Source organism: Staurois parvus, unplaced genomic scaffold (genome assembly GCF_062004578.1).
Source record: "Staurois parvus isolate SC_StPar_1 unplaced genomic scaffold, SC_StPar_1.0 ptg001821l, whole genome shotgun sequence".
NCBI lineage: Eukaryota > Metazoa > Chordata > Amphibia > Anura > Ranidae > Staurois > Staurois parvus.
In genome coordinates this window covers 235,504-245,732 of record NW_028319617.1, presented here as the reverse complement: position 1 = coordinate 245,732, position 10,229 = coordinate 235,504, and positions in this window count along the sequence as shown.

The window sequence follows — 10,229 nt, the reverse complement described above, 5'->3', positions numbered from 1 at the left end:
AGCTGATCTGCATGTCCCTAAAGCATTGCAGGACTCTGCTAGGTCCAGCTGCACTGGACAATCTTGCTTACCTGGAATTTCTGGTAATGTCCAAACGAAGTGTTTTCTGGCAAGTCCAGCTTTAGGACTGTAGCAGATAGGATTGCATGTTTCCGAGAGGTAAACCAGCTCCTTCAATCCTAAGCTGGGATACATAAAGATTGAAGTTGTCTGCTTGCTGTCTGCAGCTACTCCCAATCTTGGTTTGCTTCCTCTTGTGAAATGCTGCAACAGTTTACACAGAACACTCCATTCACGTTACATTGTTCACGTTTGGAGTAGCTCTTCATTCCATCCAGGGACTTCTACATAGCTTGGTGGAGTGGAGTTGTGCAGACTGCCAAAAGGGAGGTGCAGCCAAGTAGACAATGTGTGGGGGGATCCTGTGGCCCAACTCTGTCAAGATGTCTCCCATCACCTCATCTCTAGTTGGGATTGGCATTCCACAGAAGTCACATGACTTGAAAGCTGCTCTTGGAAGGACTATCAGTTATGGATGAGACCAGTTACATGCAATGTCCCCCAGAAAAGAAGGGGCCCTAATGGGCAAATTGTCTATCTGCTCCACACATACCACTTGGATCCAACTTGTTCCTCATTCACATGTCAGTGTTTTGGCAACAAGAGGTGGGGAGGGAATTAAGTGAGGAACAAGTGTCCACTGGGCACATAAATTCCATAGGCACACACGTCTAGAATCAGGCAGCTAAAGATCCTATGCTCCCCAACCAATCTCGGGGCAAGATGTTACACGGGGTGTAAAGCAAACTTAGTCTGGGTCCAGTTAGTCCAGCATAATGATAGTCCAAACAACAGAAGGCCTTCTTCTTATTCTCCCAACTTTTCTGTGTCTCTAGCATTCCTTGGCAGGTTACTGTGTGTAAGTTGTGTCCTGGTGTCACGCCTGGTGTCCTGGATATTACACACTTCTTGTATAGTGTGTGTCAATGAAGTAGCACAGGGAACATATTTGTGGAACAGCTAAAACTATTTGCAGGACAGACCACCAGGTGAAAGCAGCAGAAAGGCCAAAGAGTCTCACCACCAATGCCTCTGGAAGGGTCACCTTTTAGTTTTCTTTCTGAAGTGCTGCTTTGTTAGTGTTCGCTATTTGGAATTATTGGTAGCCATACTCAGAAAAGCACCTGTGTTGGATTCCCGACATGACCAAGCCACCATTATTACCCCAAATGCATTGTTGACAATTTGAAAGACACGTTCTGCTACTTTCCAAATAATGTTTATTACAAAAAAACATACAAAATGAATGGGGAGGAGGAGGCGGCTCCTGCAGAGGGGGTGGGTGTGAGGGTTGAGGGGGTACAGTGTGTGGGGGGCTGGGAAAGAGTGGTGGGGAGGGAGTGCTGGGGGAGAGGTTGAATGGGGGGAATGGAAGACAGGGAGAATGTGGGGAGGGGCATTTGAGGGCTGAGGAGAGTGGGCAGGATGTGGAAGGTGTCATGGAAATTTTGTATTGTTGGTCGAACTTTAAATGTGTCATATATTCGTGTTATTCATATGTCTCTCGTGTGGCTTAATTAAAGCTCTGAAGGCTGCAATTGGGCCATGCGCATGTACAATGTATGTATTACAGTACTCAGCTTGGTAATGGATGAGATGGCAGATCTGCGCTTATAGACCGGCGTGTATACCACCACGGCATTCCATGCGAATGCTGCTGTCAGTAGACCGTGGGCCTGTATCTGCATATCAGCAGCATGGTACCACGTGGGCTTCATAACGCAATGCGCAAGCGGTGTGAACTCCACGTGTAGGCTTGTGCATATCTTACAACCCATTACTAATCTGAACTGTATCTCGGATGGATGTGTTTTAATAAAGATCGTATCGGGCCCATCCAGGTACAGACTGATATTTTTAGGAGATGCTTGTGCAGAGAATTTTACATACCAATAGAAGCTAGTAGGACAGGAAATATGACCTCAGATGGCTCATAGGGGGGAAGGGGAGGAAGTCTGCTGACCTCAGAAGACTCATGGGGGAGGACCAGTGATAGATAATAGCAAAGGCTATGCTCCAATTGGAATGTACATCCTCTGTATAGGCAATCCCCATTGTATTGTTCGGTGGGAGGGATTGACTTTATTCATGTGGGGGGCATGTGTGTATTCTTAATAAAACAGAGAGCTGAGCCTAAAGCCGGCCCTTATGTGGATTGCAACCAGCCTTAGAGTGTCGTGTGATCATTCTAGGGTAACGGAGCTCCATCACCTACAAATCAACAGGACCAAAGTATTTGGATGGGCAGGAATCGTGTAGTTTGGCTGCAGTCGTGGTAAGCAAGATTCACACAGCTTTATGGGGGATTTCTGCGCATCCAACTGCGAGTACTCACGGTAAGGAGAAATTCGTTAAAGCGAATTTCCAAGACAGTTTGGCGAGCCTGGTGGATACTAACGCGTATTCTTGCGTAGCTAACCTAGAACGAGGGGGGAATGGCCATCATGAACTAGCAAAAAGTATGCCGGCACATTTCAGGTCTCTCTGCCATTAAGAGGATCGCTTTTTGCGTGTTCGTGTGGCTGATTTCGCTCTCTGTTAGCTAACAAGAAATACCGCTTAACAAGGACCTCGTTTTTTGTCCTAAACTCTTGATTTGTGGGTGAAAAGACGAGGGTTTGTCTCTGCGGAGAGCAGCAGGGGGGGTGGGTTTGGTTGGCTGGATTTGGTCAAGTTTAAAAATCTTCCAACCAAAAATTAAACGGGTATATGTTTTAGTGGGTAAAAGTTGTTGCATAGTGTTAGGTAAGTATTTGTGGGCTGTAGGTACTGTGGTGATTGCTCTACCCCCCTCCACGTGAGGTAATTATTACAGTGCTGAAAGGCTTAGGTTAATTGTTAACTGTTGTAAGATCTGTGTGTGTATGTAGTCTGTACAATGTTTTGTGGTACTACTGCTCCCAGCAAGCATGCAGCAGGGGGTCCTTTCTGTTACATGTGCATGTTAGTGTGATATGTTGGTGTTTTATGTCCGTTCTGTGATTGTGCCCAAATTGTGTTGTATGTGTGCTTCATATTGTTGTGTAATTGTCCAGTGTATGTTCTGTCTAAAAGTCTGTTTTATGTAAGAGGCAATTTTGAGGCTAGAGTCTGCCGTGTGCTCCTCTGTGGGGGGTCATTCTAGTATCTGCCATGTGCTCCTCTGTGGGGGGTCATTCTAGTATCTGCCATGTGCTCCTCTGTGGGGGGTCATTCTAGTATCTGCCATGTGCTCCTCTGTGGGGGGTCATTTTCTTGACTAAACCACATGGACTCCTTTTGTTTGGTGGCCATTTTGTTGGCTACCAAATGTGCAGTAATCTCTATGCAATGTGCATGAAGTTTCCTATATGCATTTGACCCATATTGTGTTTTTAATCCAAATTTTTTACAGTTTCATTTGTTTGCTTTTAGCTTTAAATTTGCGTATTGCCAGCCAATTTAAAGTGTATTAAGCGAGTTTTCCCCTCACGTGTTCCACATTTAGTGAGCGCGGTGTAGTCTGGGTTTTTGCACATAGATTTCTTGTATAGTGATTATGTTTTTCTTGTGTTTTTCCTGTTAAAAGTAGTTCCTTATTGTAAAGCGGGTTTGTTTTAAGCTGCTGTGTCGCGTGTTTCACGTCCAGCAGACTTTTTGTGTAAACGGTTCTAGGTGGTTGCAGTAAAGATTGCGTGTGTAGCGCAGATCGTTTAGCGGTGCTGATAGGAGTGATTTTTGCGTCAGCAACAAGGTTACTTTTGGCGCAGTTTTTCGGTTTACCTCGGTGTAATTGTTTTACTGTGAAACGTCCCGTGTTTTTCATAAGGATCCACTTTGTCCTTTTTAACAGTTTTTCAGGTTGAAAAAGGGTTTTTCTGTGTGTATTAGGAAAGTTTTTTTCTTTACACAAATTTCCTAAAGGTCAGTTAGCAGGTTTCTGCCCAACCAGTGACCCCTAAGTAACATCCAAGAACCCCTCTTTTTGTTTTGACTTGTGTTAGCTACTGTGTGCAGGGAGAGAAAAGCCACTTTCATCATTGTGCGGTGTGGCCTGCCAAACACAGTGGGTGATGAGAACCACATAAATTACGCTGTGTGAGTGGGCGGTCCAGGGAAATCCTGGTTACCACAAACACTTCGGGTGGTCAGGATCACACAAATTGCGCTGTGGGAGTGGGAGGTGTGCTCTCAGTCTGACCGCCACTTGATGCGCTTCGGGTGATCGATAAGTATCACATAAATTACGCTGTGCTGGGAAAGTGGTGGAATCAGGCCTCTCGGTAGGATCCCACCGAGTGCTCCAGGGGGTAAACAGGTACCCGGACGCGGGATATATACCAGTGACTAGTCACGATGGGCAGTAGTCAGTCCATGAAGAGAGAGGGGGAACCAGCCCTCTTCAGGGTAAGGACAGCTGCACAACTGATGAAGGTGAGTTTGGGGGGGAAGTCTACAGAACCCCTCAAAAGGTGGAATAAATGGTCGAAGGGTACCAGATGGGAAATTCCCCGGGAAGGTACATTTGACGCATGGAGGTGGGAAAAATTCATCTCTGAATTTGAACCACGGATGCAGGCGTCAGAACTAGAGATCGCACAGCTATGGCTTCACAGGTCAATCCAATTAGGGAGGCAGGGCATACATAAACTGGTGTCTGTCCGGAAGAACCAGGTGATGTATACCTGGCCTCCAGAGGGAATAAAACAGGAGGATCCAGTGTCAGAGGTGGAAGAAGCTCTTTCAGGGCTGACTCTACTAAGGCAGGCAGGATCAGGGTCTGCTGGGGTTCCCCAACAACCAACAGTGGCTGAGATAAGTATAACTGCACCTGTCTCTTCTGTTAGTGACGTCACTCTTGATGTACCTTCTGTGTCTTCTGTCTCTATGCCTCAGCCTCTACCTCTACCTCTCCTTTCTTCCTGCTTCACCCCAGCTCCTTCTGTTTCCAACTATGAAGCCTACTCAACAACCGATTTGCAGACTATCTGTGAATCAAGGGGAGTAGACACCCGGTTAAAAAACAGGGCGGATTGCATCAAAGCGCTACGAACCACTGATCAGACCCCTGCCCCCCAGCTATACCCTGATCTGAGGGACCTCAAACCTGAAGGTGCAGTAAGCGAGGTGGTTAATCTAAGCCCACCGATGAAGCTGGGTCAGCCCTTGCACTCTTCCCGGACCGAGGCCTATCCAGTCAGGGTGCAGCAATTTGAAGGTCCTCCCAATGCACGGGGGGAACGGACTTTAGGGGAACGGGTAGTTTGGCATGTCCCCTTCACCCCGGCAGAGATCCGCACTATTCTGGCTGAGCTCCCGGACTATCGAGTCAATCCGAGAGGATTTGCTCGAATGTTTGGACAAAACCAGTTCAGCTATGGTATGAGCGGGTCAGATTGTGCACAGATCCTACGGGCAAAGGTGGGCATGGAAGTGGCCAGTACAGTGATTGCAGGGTGCTCTATAACCACGCATGAGGAGATGACTTCAGGGGGCAAAGAGTTCTGTACACAGCTAAAGGCAAAGCTTCCAGAAATGTATGGTGCTACCTCTACTACGGACATGATGAAGCTCACCCAGGGTCCTAATGAGGAAAGCGCCTGCTTCTGGCGCCGTCTCAAGCAGACGGCACTGGATGCGGATCTGGAAGTTGGACCTGATGCTCCAACTGAAGGGGTAAAGGTGACCGCGACGCACATTCTGTTGCGGGCCAAATTTTTGGAAGGCATCAATATTAAAATTCGGGAAAGGCTGGTTCTGGCCCGACCCGAATATAATGAGATGTCTATCCCTGCTATCCTTTCCACTCTTAGAGAGGGAAATGGATAGAAGAAAACAAGACAAGGCCAAAGTTCTTATGTCCCAGACCCCACACGAAAAACCAAGGGATCTGGGTCACAGGAAGAATAGGCCCCCACCCAGGTGCTTCCAGTGCCACCAAACGGGGCACATGAGGAGGAGCTGTCCCCAATTACCTAAAGGTCGGTGGCAGTTCATTCCTGATGAGTCCCCCGCCCCTATGACCACCATGGTAAGTAACTCCTATGAATCCTCATAGGAAGTTGGCAAATCGGTGTCGGCCCAGATCCATCTTTTTCTCGAGGAATTAAAATATCCCCTCCCTTGCCTCACTGACACCGGTGCAGCAAGAACGGTCCTGCGAAAACAGGACATCCAAGGCAAGGTACCCCTCTCAGGGGAAAGCCCTCCTAACCCCTACTAACCTCACTATCAAACGATGCACTATTCTTAACCCAGCTTCTCTTCTTCCTGTGTCGGAAGATGAGAAGGGGGGGGAGGACAGCAATGACAGTGCTGAATTTTGCAACACGACTAACAATACTAACACCTCTTCTGCTAACATGTCTTCTTTGTCCACTACTAATCTCTCTTCCAAAGGACACGACTGCATTTCTTTGGTGGAACTGGAGTCAGCGGCGACACACCCCATATCACCCCGAGAGTAGCGGTAAGGTTGAACGTCTTCCGATACCCAAAAACCTTGGCCTGAGTGTCTCCCCATTGCCCCCTATTCCATCCGGAATGCCCCTCGGCAACCACATGGGCTGTCACCCTACGAGGTGTTGTTTGGGGGACCTCCCAAAACAGGGTTGTACTTTCCTCAACAGTTGTTGTCTCTGCATTCACAGCTTACAGGTTATGTGCAATCTCTGCAACGGGAGCTGCAGAAGATACACCATCGGGTTCGCGAATCGCTCCCCGATCCAAATACAATAACAGGTGTTCTTTCTATTGAGCCAGGTGATTGGGTCGTCCTAAAGAAACATCAAAGAACCGGACTCGAGCCACGGTTCACCGGACCATACCAAGTCCAGCTGACGACACCTACCTCACTCAAGCTCGAGGGACGAGACAACTGGGTGCACGCAAGCCACTGCAAGAAGCTTCTCAGCTACACCAGAGAATGAGGGGTGTCATTTTCCTTTTTCTTTTTGTTTGTATGTCTTACATGTGTGTGAACGGAGGAAAAGATGGCAGATACCCCAACCTTTTATTTAAAATGCACCTACGTTTAGCCAGAACCGCCAACAAAACCAACTGTTGGGTATGCTCTAAGCCCCCACCCAGTCATCACATGTCCGCAATGGCCGCTGTTCATGCCCTATATGACATCCGCGTCGGCATGAAAAAGCAAGGGACCCCTGGTCAGCCCCCACGTAGACATTTATCGGTAGAACTTAATGACACATTTTTAGCAGGTAACATCAGTTTCAGCACCAATATTAGCTCTAGCTCCTGTAGGGCCCTCACCAGTCCATTATGGGTAACTGGACAGCTAGGCAGCCCTCAGGTGTGCTTTAACATCAGCTTTGGCACAGGTAACAAGTTTGTTGGGATTACCACCTGCGAGGGAGGTATAACTGTCAATCTGACTAACCAGACTTCCTTTCTGAGTAACCACACTGACCGACCAGACCACGTGTGTTGGAAGGACGGATGTGATGTGCAGACTGAGGGAGCAATCCCCCAGTCTGTGCAACTGTTGCTCAGTACCAGAGGCCGAACGAGGAACTCCTCCTGTTCTGCTCTGACAGGTCCATACTATTTTCTGTGTGGTTCGGCAGCCTATAGAACATTTCCCCAGAACGCGAAAGGTTCGTGTGCCCTCATAAAGCTAGTCCCCGCATCCTATGTAGTGATGGACCATGAAGAGTTGATGGTCCACAAGAAGGTAAGGATGGCAGGGAGAGTTCGCAGGGAGCTGTTCTCTGAGGGCGACCAGGCATGGGCTTGGTTCCCCTCATGGACAGGATGGGGAATAGAACTTATGAAGCGCCTGAACAATTTTTCTGTCATCGTGGATAGTATGTTTAACGAGACCGTAGAGGCTGTCAGAGAAATTGCCCAAGAACAACGGCAGATGGGAATTTTAGTGCTTCAGGAGAAGATGGCCCTCGATTATCTTTTAGCCGCCAAAGGGGGGTTCTGTGAGTTCATCGGAGAGGATTGTTGTACTTGGATAGAAGACACCGATGACAAGGTCCAGGCCCATATGGACAAAGTTAGTGAACTACAGGGAAAAGCTAGAGCTATAGCTAGTGAGGGTTGGAATCCGTTCAAGGGTTTGGGAGGATTGGGAGATTTCCTGTTCTCCATCGGATCTTGGTTGAAGGAAGTGGGAGTGTATATCCTGATGCTTCTCTTTTTCATCTGCCTTTTATATGCCGCGGTGAGATGTTCCTGTTGCCTCATCGACCGTGTAAACCAAGCTCGGGCAGACGACCACATCTCCATGCCCGCTCCTGGGATCCCACTCCAACCACTGATCGGAGGAAGACCTCACCAACCATCCACCTTCTCTACAGATTACGTCCTGGCTTCCCTCTAATTTATCTCTCTGAAGACCACATTCTCCAAGACCTTCAAGCAAGCTTCAAGCCTCATCATTGTTTGTGTCTGCGATTTGGAAAACTGTCTGGGTCGAGACCAGCCTTGTGTGGCCCCGTCTGCAGGGGCAATTTGAGAATCTGTTGCTGGATCTCCCCAGACCACCGTGGGATCACAAGCCTTATTCATACCACAAGTCTGTTTGTGGTTTCTGCAAGAGCCTTCCTGTAGTGAAGGTTCCAACGCTCTTGAGGATCATCGCTTCAATCAAGCCTGTTTGCGTCGAGTCTGCGTCGGGTCTTGTTGTTTCAGGTACCCCGTGGAGCTTTATTCTCAGGGACAACTACAGGAACTCTTTGAAGTTTGAGACTACACCCATCAAGCTGAAGAAGATCAAGAAGGGACACGAGGAGAATATGATAAAACAGGAGGGAATGTCATGGAAATTTTGTATTGTTGGTCGAACTTTAAATGTGTCATGTATTCGTGTTATTCATATGTCTCTCGTGTGGCTTAATTAAAGCTCTGAAGGCTGCAATTGGGCCATGCCATGTACAATGTATGTATTACAGTACTCAGCTTGGTAATGGATGAGATGGCAGATCTGCGCTTATAGACCGGCGTGTATACCACCACGGCATTCCATGCGAATGCTGCTGTCAGTAGACCGTGGGCCTGTATCCACATATCAGCAGCATGGTACCACGTGGGCTTCATAACGCAATGCGCAAGCGGTGTGAACTCCACGTGTAGGCTTATGCATATCTTACAACCCATTACCAACTTGAAACTGTATCTCGGATGGATGTGTTTTAATAAAGATCGTATCGGGCCCATCCAGGTACAGACTGATATTTTTAGGGAGTGCTTGTGCAGAGAATTTTACATACCAATAGAAGCTAGTAGGACAGGAAATATGACCTCAGATGGCTCATAGGGGGGAAGGGGAGGAAGTCTGCTGACCTCAGAAGGTTCATGGGGGAGGACCAGTGATAGATAATAGCAAAGGCTATGCTCCAATTGGAATGTATATCCTCTGTATAGGCAATCCCCATTGCATTGTTCGGTGGGAGGGATTGACTTTATTCATGTGGGGGGCATGTGTGTATTTTTTAATAAAAATAGAGAGCTGAGCCTAAAGCCGGCCCTTATGTGGATTGCAACCAGCCTTAGAGTGTCGTGTGATCATTCTAGGGTAACGGAGCTCCATCACCTACAAATCAACAGGACCAAAGTATTTGGATGGGCAGGAATCGTGTAGTTTGGCTGCAGTCGTGGTAAGCGAGATTCACACAGCTTTATGGGGGATTTCTGCGCATCCAACTGCGAGTACTCACGGTAAGGAGAAATTCGTTAAAGCGAATTTCCAAGACAATGGGAAGCCAGTGGAGGGATTGGCAGAGAAGGGTGGAGAACACTATGTGGAGGCCAGTGGAGTGATTGGCAGAGAGGGGTGGAGGACACTGAATGGAAGCCAGTGGAGGGATTGGTAGAGAGGGGTGGAGGACACTGAGTGGAGGCCAGTGGAGTAATTGGCATAGAGCGGTGGAGGACACTGAATGGAAGCCAGTGGAGGGATTGGTAGAGAGGGGTGGAGGACACTGAATGGAGGCCAGTGAAGGGATTGGCAGAGAGGGTTGGAGGACACTGAATGGTGGCCAGTGGAGGGATTGGCAGAGAGGGGTGGAGGACACTGAGTGGAGGCCAGTGGAGGGATTGGCAGAGAGGGGTGGAGGACACTGAGTGGAGGCCAGTGGAGGGATTGGCAGAGAGGAATGGCAGATACAGAACAGTTAGTAAGGTGGATGAGTCTGGCAGCAGCATTCATGATAGACTGAAGAGGGGATAGCCTGCGATGAGGT